Genomic DNA, 13,046 nt, shown 5'->3' with positions numbered 1-13,046 from the left:
ATAGTATGGACATACACTGAGTTTAGTTTTCCAATGTAAAGTCTAGGCATTTTCTCTACAGATGAAAGTGTCTAGCTTATTAGGTATATGTTATGTGTTCAAAAACATTTTTGCATCATGTACATTCTATATAATCTTAATCCAAGTCTGCTCTACTTCCTGCTGGAATACAAAGTGAAATCATTATTTCAAGATATTTTCAATTAAAATGAACCACTCCTTTTTACCACCATGCTTTTTTTTTTTTTTTTTCACAGTAAAATGATGAATTCTTAAGGGAAAGTTTACTTCTTGTTATTTTTAAAATGACCTGAACAGATAATAATCCTTCTTTCCAGAAACAGCCTCTGCTTTTCTCTTTAATTTCCTTGGAAGTTTTATGATAAATCCAAAGAATATATTTTTTTCATTTTTTTTCCCAAGTCTCTCATGAAAATGCTCGCTATTTTATGGCCTGCTTCAGTATGGTAATTTCTGTTTAATTTAGCTTCTGGCCAATTACTTTCTGAACCCACAGAGGAACTCTATGTGTAGAATCACTGGATGTAAGAAACATCACTCTCATTCATGAGATTGTAGGGTTTGCTTCTTGTGGCAGCTGAACAAAGAGGAAACACTTAATTTTTGCTTACAGTATTTCCTTCCCATTTTTTCATTATAAAATACAAGTTTTGATAACTGAAATGCAGGAAAGAAGCTTGAAATTCTATCTTCTGAGGAATGAAGTTATTGTAGTCTTATTTCTGTAAGTGAGTATGATTCATTCTGTGCTCAAGTTTCTCAATTTTATTTTAGCCTTCTGACAACCCGATAACATGACAATGGGACTCACTAAGTAGTAAAGTCTCTTTTCAGCTGATAGCTCAGCTGAATCACAGGAATTAGCTGTAACAGCAGCAACAGCTGCCAGACGGCAGCAGCACAGTAGAGTAGATACTGAGGATTGCTCTATCTCGTCACTCTCAGAAATGACGGTGTAGCCAAACATGGGTAACACAAGACACAGCATCCTTCCTGTAAATCAAGGGGTATAAAACTACAGAAAAGATGTAGGTCATAGGCCTGTGCAGGGCTGCAAGCATCTTGTGCCACTCTGTGCAGCACAAAGATGTCTGCCAGAGCACTCTACTATTAGGGGAGGTTCCCCATTACAGGCAGGTCCAAGGCATCTTCTCCACAAATGCTGGACGAGGCTAAGCCTGGCCTGAAAGCTCAGCCCCAAGTGGATCCTGCTTTTCAAGCTCATCTTTTCCTTTCCCATCACACTCAGCAAGCTGCTGGCCTGCTTGGTGATCTTAGGAAGCTTTTTTCTTTCTCTGCTTCTGTTTTCTGTGGGGAAGTTATGAAAATATTTCAGATACTGTTGAAAAAAAAAATTATATATATACATATATAAACTAGATGCTGTGCTGTTCTAAGCATCTCTCCAGTGTTTCCACATCCCTTTAAGTTGTCTGAGAAGACAACACTTTTGCTGTGAAACAATAACATTGTATGGAACTGTTGAGTCACAGCCCAAACAACTGATTGATCAGCTGGGGAAAGGACCTGGTCAGCCCTGGGAGCACAGGTGAAGGCAATTCAGCTGTGTGACCAGAAGGGGTGGAGCCTGGCTGTACCTCTCTTACTCTCTGACTGCCACTGAGGAAGGTTTTCTTTCTGGAGATCCCTCCTTTTGGAGTTTTCTACTGCAAGCCGAGGATGGGGGTGAGTATTTCGTTCTTGATTGTCGCTTTCTACCATGATCATCTTTCTAACTATAAACCTGTAAAAATGTTCTAACCATGCCACTCTTCTAACTGTAGATTTGTTAATTACTCAAACTTACACAGAGTTCAGATATTTTTAATTTCAGGTCTGTGTAGACAGGAGTTCATGGGATGATCCCATGTTTAGGATTACTTCAAGAGTAGCTCTGACTGTGTAAAGTGCTTTTGGGTTCTTCTGAATGAAAAGCATTACAGCCTCTAAGTGCAAAATACTGATGTGTAGGTTTTTATATGTAGTGATATGCTGCAGATATTTCACTTGAAAGCAACTCTTACAGGAGAGGGGCGGACTTGGAAACCCTTCTGCCCCAGATTTTACTAATTTCCAGTTTCTTTCGGCCCTCGGCCTTCCTTTTGGTGCAGTATGTGGGCAGATCTGTTGGTCATTGATCCAAAGTTCTTAATACTTGAGGAAAACATTTCTACTGACTTGAGTGAGACTGGATGGGGTGTGTGGGGTTGTTTTTAAGATGGTAGAGATATATGAACAATGAGATTTTCTCAATTGAAAATTACTTAAAATATCACAAGTCAAAAATTCATGGTTCTGGTTCTTGTGTATTCTTCCTGTAATACATATTATATATTTAATATATAATATTAAATATGTATAAAACATATATAAACACATATATGCTTGCATTATAATGTTGTTAGTTACATTTAGAGTTGAGCAAAGCAAAAAGCAGGTATCCATTAATGTTTTAAAGAGAAATACTCAACTAATTCATCATGTTCCACAAAAGATTGGTGGATAATAATGGAAAACATTCACAGAGGTATTTCTTCGATTTTTATGAGAAATCATGTTATGGTGAAAACAGTTACCATCTTACCATTTGTGTTATTAAACACCCAAAACCTAATTTCCTCTTACTGACTGCTACGTTAGTTTCTCCTAACTGAAAAAAATAGATAAAGATAATACTCTGTTTCTCTAAGGATAGAGTAAAAATCATAATTTAGATTTCACTTGCATTGCAAGTTTGCGATTAAGTCAGAAAATAGGCTGTGTAATATGTCACTCTAGGGGAAATCTAGTCTTCTTATAGTGCTGTCAGTGTTGTGTGAATTATACTGTAAAGCTTGAACAACTTGTGTTCTATTGCTGGAAACATTAGTGAAGTAGTGGTATTGCAAGGGGACTGTTGTTCATACAGGCTGTGTAGTTCTGTCTGTTGCAGTGCTCTGCTTTGTTCTGTGGTTTGGATGTGGTCTTCCACTTTTTTTTTTTAAACACAGTAATGTGAATGACCTTTTGCAGGCATTAGTATGGACGTTGGCATGACTTCCATGTTAAGTTCAGTTTCTCTAATGTACTATTGCTTCTGGACAGGAGAAGCAAGGGGAAGCGGGCCCCTTCTTTTTTATTCAGTTGGAAAGAGTAAGAAATTTTCCAAAGGCCTCTTTACAAACCCAAACAATGATAGAAATTCCCCTTATTACTTGATCTCTGTAAATAGTGGTATAACTTTGATGACTAGAAGGCTAAACAAAATGTCTGTTTAATGGCTTTTCTCCTATGTCCTGATGACTTTTTTCCATTATGTTCAAACTATTGTGGTAATTAGTATCTGCTGACAATTACTTACAACGTAATTTTATATAACGCTGTTCTAAACAGACTGTTTCTTTCACAGAGCGTAAAACATTAATCATACAAATTTGCTGTATGTCACTTAACTTCCAGGTTACATCTGTTTATACACATAAGTCTGTTTTGTTATAGAGTTTTATATAAAAGCCTTTAATGTGCACTCAGACTTTTAGAATATCTTATTACATTCTATAAAGAAAAGGGGAAGAAGGGAACTTATTGCAAAGAAAGTATTTGAATTTGTGGAGGCTTTTCTTTCAAGCCCTAGCAGCCTTCAAGTGTTTTTGGCAAGACTTTCATTCTCTTTTAAGGTCCAGTGCCAATGCACAAAAGCTCAGAAGCTCAGGCATGTAACTTCTCTTCTTGTGGTGGTGTACTGTATCAATTTGCAGCATTAATGATGCAGGGAATCTGCAGACTACGGGCTGCTGGGAAATATACTCACCGAAGTCAAACTTCTCGTATTTGGTTTTCACTGATAGCTTTCCATAAACCTGTAGTACAGGGGAGCCAACTTTGAAGTAACTTTAGTTTATTTTCAGTAATTGGAGCTTGTGCTTTGTTTTGTTGTTTTTTCTTTAATTGAAACAAAGACTATAAAAATATTAATTTTGTGAAAAACAAAACATAAAGCTGTAGAGAACAGTTTCTTGGGATTTCATAGTCTTGATTAATCTTAATTATGCTTGATGCAAAAGGATAGCATCAGGCAGAGGGACAACTGTGAAAGGCTCTACACTTGAAAATCCCAGCTTCCTGCAGGGAGTTTGCTCATCTCCCTGGCCGCCCACTTGTTTCCTTCTTCTACTCATACAAGGAATCATTACCACATCCAACGGTGTTTGGTTTACTGGTCAGGTAGTGTTGGTAAGCAGTTTCATGCAGGGCTTCCACGTGCAAGGGAACTTATAGTCTGAATTTTGCTACAAAAAGACCCATGTTCCCACTATGTTATCAAAGGTAGCTCAGTCCAAGTTAAGACTTGGGTTAGGCTGTGATATCACAGCCACCAGACCAGTTTTCCTTCAGGTATTAATTGGAGAGAAAAGAGCTGGAATTGGTTCTTGCATAGTCAATCACTGGAAAACTTTTTAGAGAAAGCAACGAATGTGGCTCCTGTGTAATGACTTGCAGGACAAGACTCCATTGAGGCCCACAGGAAGATGGCATAACTTAGAGCAACCCTATTATTGTTGCAAGCTGTGTCCATGGCTGGCATCCAAGTTGAGAGTCAGCAAAAGTAGATGAAAGCAACCAGCATTGTTTCCTCTGTGTCTCTTGCACTAATGAACCTTAATATTATTTCTCACTTATGATTTGAGAATGTAGTACTAATTTGAGCCTTTTAGCTTTGGCATATTTTTTAGTATAATGTTCCCTGGCCAACTCAAATTCAGCATAGCATAAAAAGATTGTTCTCAACAGCTCTTTCATGCTGTTGACTTGAAATACTTTGAAAATCATTAGATTGTTCCAGGCTCACTGGGACATTTCCATAAAAATAAGCTGTATGCCAAAGAATCTGAGATTCATATATTACAGGATATGGTCTCCTCACACCCTCCGCCTACTCATTTGGAAGTGTCTCATGGTTTTCCTGCATCATTTGACACATCTGTAGTCATTTAATTGTTCTAGTCTTTCAGACTGTATTGTGAAACAATTGCTTACAGGACTCATTAAAAGAAAATATAACAAAAAAATTCCCATGCGTTGTACCTCCTCCACAGTAAAATAAACCTTGGAAACTTGTAGGGTATCCAAAACTTAAAAAATAACAAAAAACAAACAAAAAAAAAACTACACAACAAAATAGTACATTTAGACCTGTGCTAGAGTAGACAGCCAGTAGCGTAAATACTGGACAGTATTTCCATATGTCAAACAAGTCGTGAGAGGAATGAGCGTATGTTATACATTGCATGGGATACTTTGTTATTTGTTTATTCCGCTTTTGGCCCTGACTCAAAAAGATACTTAACCACTTTTTTCTTTGTGTCAGCCCGCAACTACGAAAGCCTTTACTTAAGGCCTGTTGTAATGAGTGGAAACTAAACATCAGCTCAGAGGAAAGCATTAGCGTGAGACTTTTTGCTGACTGGGAATTCTCTTAGTGTTCGTAAGTTCACCTGGCAGTGGAAGTTACTGGAGTGCATTTGTTTATCTCGATTAGTAATCTATCTTACGGAACCATGCACATTACCAAATGCTTGAAATTCCACCTTTCCCTATTTCACTCCTTAGCTGTGGAGAGGACTTCTTGTATCTCTGGCTGAGATACCCAACATCTGGAAAATCTCTGGATTCCCAACTGACTCAAGGTCATAGAACAAGACACTTGATACTGATGTAGAACTAGGTTTCTGAAACGTAATAGATGTCTCTAGTTGCAAATGCTTAGAATTGATAGCAAAAAAGATATTAAACAATTTAGTTTGAAATATGCATCTTTGCATACACAAATATGATTCATAAGCGGTGGGAGCCTATCTGGAGAGAATGTGTAAGAATGTATAGCAACACTTACTATCCACTCACAAATCTTCATCATGAGAATCTTTTGGATGGAATTTAATAGTGAGAATGGAAGTGACAGGCAAATCACTTAGTACAAAAAGTTTAGCAATAGAAAAAACAGAAATTAAGCATGCTTTTTTTGCTACTTTATTTTTTAATGAGCTTGTTTTACACATTTATTTTCTCTGAGATAAAATGTTTTATTTTTTTGAGGTAATATTTTGGAAATACTAAAGGCTTGAGAAGACCAGAAAAGCTTTACTGCATCCGTAAACATATTTATCCTGACTTTATGGCAGGATACATAACAATAGAATTTATCATATGGGACTTCAAGCAGTGCTGGATGTATTATTTTCTTAGCTTAATAAATAGGTCCCACATGATAAACAAGCTTCAACGAGAGGACTTTGAGGAATTTAAAACAGACCCAAAATGTATTGTTCTCCTTCTCAGAGTACTGGATGAGTCCCTCTTTATTCCAATCTGTCCGTACTTCTGTCACATTCGCCTGGAGGCTCAACTCTTCTCCAGTTTAGCTTTCCAGGCATGCACGTATAGTAGAGATAAGGAGAGATGTGTTTTAAGTTCAAGTTCTCAGGCTTCGAAAATTTGCAGAGATCTATGGAGCTCTGCCTTGAGAACCAGGGATCTCAAATGGTGGCCCTGAAACAGCCTGCTCAGGACTGACAGGAGGAATCACAGCTTATCCTCCTGAGCAGGAAGGTTGGTGCCAGAAACGATGAAATCCCCTGAGAGATAATAGTTCTCTCTTCTTTCCACTCCTACTCATGTCTCCTCATTTCTACAGATTCTTCTGCCTCTCAGCTCAAGAACCACATGTTGGATTTGGCAAACACCTTAGCAATTCTAAGTGAAACACAGCAGGTTCCTCAAGTAATCATTTCCAAGGTTGCTTCATTCCATCAGAAAATCACTGGCTCTCTCTGGATCTTTGTAATTCTTGCCCTAGTGAGTGGCAAACACAATCTGTGATGGCTTTGTTGGGATATTTGTTGGGTCTGTATTACATGGGGATGAACAAGAAAAATTATAATGTAATAACTATGAAAATAAGATGTATGATGAATACAAACAGTTGCAAGCAAGCAAAAACAAAACACTGGCTTTGCAAATCCCTCCCCAAAGCTTAGTAATGTTTAATAACACAGGTGCTTTTCTGTGCACCTACTGTTACACTCACTGTACATCATGCAAACTGTGTCTCAGTATCTCACTGTTTTCATTGCATGGCCTAATTTGGGGTTTAGACTGCACTAGGGAAATGGCTTATGCTCACAGACTTAATTGTACTTTCTGCCTTTCCAGGAGTAACGTGATGTAAGCACTCCGAGGAACAGTTTGGTTATGTTCAGAAAACAGATTTTTCTGTAGATTTGTTCTCAAATCATTTGTTTTTGTGTAGCTTCAAATAGGTCATGAATGTGTGACTTTTATAATAGAATTAAGAATACACGTATGTGTACTGGCATAGGTGTATATATATGCCAACATATAGCCTGCACGGAACTGTGTGTGTACTGCAATGGAAAAGTTTGGAGGACTGTATAAGCTAGTGGAGGTCACATGTATGTTCATTATCAATTTTTTTAGATTAAGAAAGAGTTTCCTGCTTTCTTTGGTAACAGAGAATTAAATCAGATATATTGAAAATATAACGCATTAGTAAAATGAAATGGACCAGACTGGACATCTTTTGCAAAGAGAATCCCAGATGCTACATTAAGTCATTTTCCTGGGGCCTGCCACACAATGTGTTTCTATGCAGCAAATGCAGCTTGTATCATCTCTTCTTTCCTCTTAGCCAGTTTTTTCCAGCTAATGGAAAGAAAATGTCATTGGCTTCATCTCTATTCCACCCTCATTCCTTCAAGCCCAAACTCTGAGTTGGATAACTCCCAGTAGGATCAAGACACATATGGTCAAAGCATATCACTTAAGTAATGCTTCTGAATCAGCACATGGGTTTATAAAATAGTTTTACTCTTCCCTGAATTTCTTTCTGAGATCAATTCAATGCTCAGCTTAATTTTTTTATGAAGAAAAATATATGTGTGTGTGTCGAAACATATATAAATTCTTTTTTTTCCATAAGACTAGAGCTTTGGATTGTTGTGCTTCCAGCTCTTTGCATGTGAACTGCAAAGGAATGTTTAATTTTGTATACACAGTGACAGGAAGTGGGATGTACCAGCTCACATCTGTTAGCCATCAAATACTGAAATAATAACAATAATAATAACAAAATATTATTTTAGCCAGACTGACAAGAACAGACATCAGTCATAGAAAGCTGAAGGTGAGTCAAAAGAGGGCCCTCATCCAGCTGATTTCTTCAAAGGCAAAATACTATGTACTCTTTCCTGGTTTTCAGTTCTACAAATACCACCTTCTTGGATCATCATAACATGCCATCAGAATGAGTGGGTTTGAGGATTTCCTGTAGAAAACTATAGAAGCATTCATTCTGGCAGCAGTACTCTGAGATGAACAAGCACGGCCCTCAGAGATTTTTGGACTCAGAAAAGGAACATTTTTCTTATTCCTCTTCCCACTTACCTTCTACCCTTCATTCTGCTGATTAATGATTGTAATGTGTACTACCTAGAAATGTGTGATATTTTGTAACAATTATTTAAGTGATTACCAAAGCTTTTTATTGTTTTTGTTTGTTTGTTAATAGCTCTTCTATTTCATTCTAATGATATGATATTTCTTCAATACATTCTAATGATGTATTCAGTCTCTAGAGAGAACAAAAAGACTGCCTTTCACTAAAATCTGATCAAGTCAATAAGAGTAAAAGAGATTTCAGAAGATCATGCTTCAAGACAGTGCCTTGAGTGATAAATTCATTATTATTATTTAAATCATTATTAAATTTAAAGAGAGAGCTTTTTTTTTTTTTTTTTTTTTGCTGATATGCTATTACCAGAATGCAGCTGTCATTGCTGAAAACCTTGGCAAGCTGTGGGAACATCATGATTAATTGGAGGACTGGTATTCAGTGAAAATGGCTAGCTGCCAACAGACTGCAAAAGTAAATAGCATCAATTAAGTCAGCATAGCTAATTTTGTCCTGAGCCAGTAATTACATTCTATGTGCAATGACCTTTTTATTAAAATAATAGAATACTGTAGAAAGTACAACTGTTGAGTACTATTCAGGCTATTTCTTGATGATTAAATAGATTAAAAGATGTGCACTGATTTTTACCCATTTTGGCAAATAGCTTGAGCTCTCTTTGCTTTGCTTCTGCTCGAGTCCTCTGTTTTTCCTGGGTCTGTTTCATCCACCTATTTGCATGTAAATAAAAAGGTGGAGTATTTTATAAACATCAAAGTGTAAATATTTGGTGCAAGTTTGGATCTTAGTTTTAGGCTACTTGTTTGTTTTGTTTTCCAAAGTCACAGTGTGTTTCTCAAGTTCGAAGTGGAGGATCATGTGGTCGTGTGTTGTTGGTCATCCCTCACTGGAAGGACAACACTGAACTTGCCCTCTCTAGTCAATGTTCACATTACTGTGTTCAGTGAGACAGCACAAAAGGTGCCCAGGACAAACTGTTCTAAGCTCTCATGCCTTTGGTGGAAGCAGGCTAGCAGGAAACTCTTTATAAACCTTTGCTATTTTGGTAGGTATCCCAGAGCTCAGTGAGTCAAAGGCCTCTTAGAGTGGTTTGTATTCAATTCCATTTGGCAAGGAATTGTACGGGAAATACATATATGTAGCCTTAACTGCTGTGCTCAAAATATAATGTGGTGCTGGCTGTTCTCTGGAGAATAACAAAGTGACCCCAGTGACAATAGCTCTAGTTCTCCAGGTGAAAATGGTGCGGTCTGTGTGTTTGCATAGTGTGATTAGGTTGTAACTGTGCAGACGTACATTTAGTATTTTAACTGTCTCATGCAGAAAGTCAACAAATTATCTGAATCCTGGGCAGACTTCAGAAGTTCAGAGGTTTGGTTCAGAAAAAGCACCAGTCACTGATCCAAAGTTTATAAAAGCTCTCCAGATTTTCTGAGACTGTGAAACTGGGCTGGAGCAGCATTTTTCCTGTAGCTTTCAGCACTTCTGTTTCCCATCCTAGCCGGACACTGGAATTGAAAAAACACTTCTTCAGAAATTCCAGGAGCTTAAGAACATTTGGTCCCAGTCTGATTCTCAAAATGAGTCAAGATCTGGGAGGCTGTCTGCTGGGGTCATATCTCACCTACCTAGTCTGTCCCATTTTGTCTGTAACTCTCTTCAGATTGAGTTGTAGTTTCATAGCTGGAATCCAGCATGACACTGAGCATGTACCCCAACACATCTGCCTGTCTTCTTTTCTCAGCTGCTCGGAAGTCCCTAGTATGAGAGCTCTTGATTCAGAAGCAGATCCTGTTTACTCTTTGATTGTCAGCACTGTATTCTGGTAGAAAAAGAGCCCAATGATTTGACAACTGCAATATTACAATGTCAATAGGGAGTCTTAAATTTCAGAATGGTTAAAAACATGATCCTAATGCCTTGGTGTTTCAGATAGGAAAATGCTTTTTATAATATCACATGACTAAGTCATGGTAAGAAAATAAATTTCAGTTCCTGTTATTTACTCTTTCATAGTGCTGCTTTGCAGTTAACTTGCACAGACCAGCTGTTCCTTTTTCTTTCTGCCTAGAAAATGCTGTCAGTTCTCGTGGGTTTTTTTTTGTTTGTTTGTTTTTTTCTCAGAGGATATTTACAGAAGTTGCTAAACCACTGCAACATGTTGGTCAGTCACCAGAACGCTTTTTGCATGCTATTAACCATCACTATAGGGGAACAGCCCATAGCAAAAGACACTTTGTCAGGTTTGAAAATTACATTTGTTTTATCAGGCTAAATGAATATGTAAAGAAGGGAATCTTCTTACCTAAATTTAAGGCTTTTTACATTTTTTGGTGCATCAAGGAAAGACTGTTTTGTCAAGTCTTGGGTGGTGAGGATTAGCTTAGTCTTAGTTTCTGTCCAATGAAAGAGAACTAAGATCCTCATAAGAAATTAGAGATATGTAGAAGCAGACAAGCTTTTGCAAAGACACTTCAAATCACAGATTCTCATTCTGCCCTTCAGACTTAAAAACAATTGAATTGCAGACATATTTGCATTAAGAGGAGAGAGAATTGCTAAGCCAGTTACAAATAAGAGGAATGTTAATATTCAGTTCTGAAGTTGGAATTGGTTATGAAGCAGTTGAGGAGATTCTGGATCCAAGGCTACAGTCTGAACTCATGTCTGTTACAGTGTACAGTAAGAAACTTTCTACAGCTATGTTCATGCCTTCACTGAAGAAGAGGTCCTACACAGGGCTTTGCAAATTCTCCTGCAGGTACCGGCTGCAGCCATGTGAGGCTCTGATTCCTCCAGGGACACCATATTGCATATTCCATATGAAGAAGCTCTGAGAGACGTCTATTCTTACTAAGACAGGAATTTCCTGTAATCTCCTGAAAGATTGAATGCAGCCTAAATGTCTAAGTTGATTTCCCATGTACCTTAGAAGCATCACTTGCAAACTTATCAGCAACTTTGAACCACTTACTACCTTTCTTTTCATCCCAGGAAGGATTTTGTAAGCAGTTCTTCACTGTATTAGGAGTCCAATATATTCAGGTTTATACTACTGTAATGATATTGCTATAGATTTTACCAGAAATTTCCTTCATCTGTCTTTCAGTAACTATGGTAGTACCCTACAAAAAGTCAAATCATAATTCATTTTTGTGTAGTACTTAGAACTCTTTAACTTCAAGAGTGTGTAAGAACACAATGTTCACTTAATAAATGTACGTTTCTGATACTAAGGATAGGCAATGAACTCTGGATCTCTGGATAGCAATTGCTGCTTAGTCATGTCAAAAAAAAAAAAAACAACACAACAAACCATCATTCAGTTATCAGAGAGTTGTTTTGGTTTTTTGTTGGTTTTTTTTTTTTTTTTGGAGTAACTACATTTTACGTTGTTTTAAACATTTTAAGCTTTATTTTCTATTATCAGAGAAAATTCATGAATAAGAGGGATGATAAAAATATAAAATTTGACCCCGTCATCATGATGTATTTTTACTAATCAAAATTTATTTGAATTCTAAAAATAGAAAACATGGTCATTAATATTGTTTGGACACATAAGAGATGACCTCTTTTAGAGATTAATTTGACCATTATTTCAGCTGCAAAATGAAAACTATACTGTGAAGATAATACTTAACAGAACACACACTAATGTATTTAATATGATGGAAAAAATCCTGAGGGATTTAATGAAGCTATCTTGAGAAGAGCTTTGATTAGAGTAAAGCAAGTAAAGGCCACAAACACACACTGAAGAATAAGTCTAAGCAACCAACAGAACATGATTTTCTTTTGTAAGCACTTTTAATTCTACTCACAAAATGAGAGAGGGACCCACAACCAAAAGGAAAACAAGACAAATTAAAAAAAGTGCCCTCCCTAAAATAACCTGAGTGTGTAATCATTGTATTATGTATTCACAGGAGGACAGGAGTAAGGTCAAGAATATTGTCAGTTCTGACTTCCTGAGTGTTTTACTTGGCAACTTTAAGACTTTTTATGTGTCACATATGTACTGGGAGAAAAGTGCTATAAATTTGTGGTCAAGTTTATTTTTAGGTTTTTTTTTATATTATTCTTAAGTCTCAATGTCATGAAATAACTCAGCACAGCCCAGTTTCACCTCAGCTTTAGAAAATACTGTATTTTAGATGTGGTTTTGTACTTGTTGAAGAATGTAAATTTGACAGAAGAACATCAGTTCTCTTCAAGGAAAGGTTGATGCTAGCAGCTTACAGAAATAACGGTTTCCCCTCATCAGAAGCTAAGTAAATATGAGTTACATTTGGAAATACTGCTGACCTTCTCCTGTGAAGATACAAGCACTGTTTCTTCAACTTTTAAGATAATATTGGGCAGTCAGTCAGAAGGCAATGGGGAAAGGCAGGGATGGAAGCAAAAACTTCTCGTAGTGAAGAAGAGGGTGAGAAACAGACTGCCTCTGTAGGAAGTGCTGTTTTCCTCTTACAATTAATGTTTCTTCCTCCATGTTGAAAGATAATGTTTCCTTCTTGATTCTTTACCATTGTCATAGGCTATTGCCAAGGGA

The 13,046-nt window shown here is 37.1% G+C and overlaps 2 long non-coding RNA genes across 6 annotated transcripts in view; both read left to right on the top strand.

The window, feature by feature from the left end:
* The window catches only part of LOC125688616 (uncharacterized), a 449,093-nt gene that overhangs the window by 220,642 nt on the left and 215,405 nt on the right, over positions 1-13,046 (top strand). The gene's annotated exons all lie outside the window — the stretch shown is intronic.
* LOC125688615 (uncharacterized) overlaps positions 1,600-13,046 on the top strand; it is a 39,760-nt gene continuing 28,313 nt past the window's right edge. Inside the window, exon 1 of the long non-coding RNA XR_007374807.1 lies at positions 1,600-1,707. This is a non-coding gene — a long non-coding RNA (uncharacterized LOC125688615). The remainder of the gene's footprint in view (positions 1,708-13,046) is intronic.

This window comes from Lagopus muta, chromosome 2 (genome assembly GCF_023343835.1).
Source record: "Lagopus muta isolate bLagMut1 chromosome 2, bLagMut1 primary, whole genome shotgun sequence".
Taxonomy (NCBI): domain Eukaryota; kingdom Metazoa; phylum Chordata; class Aves; order Galliformes; family Phasianidae; genus Lagopus; species Lagopus muta.
The sequence above is the reverse complement of the archived record's forward strand: the minus strand, read 5'-3'. Positions and strand labels throughout refer to the sequence as shown.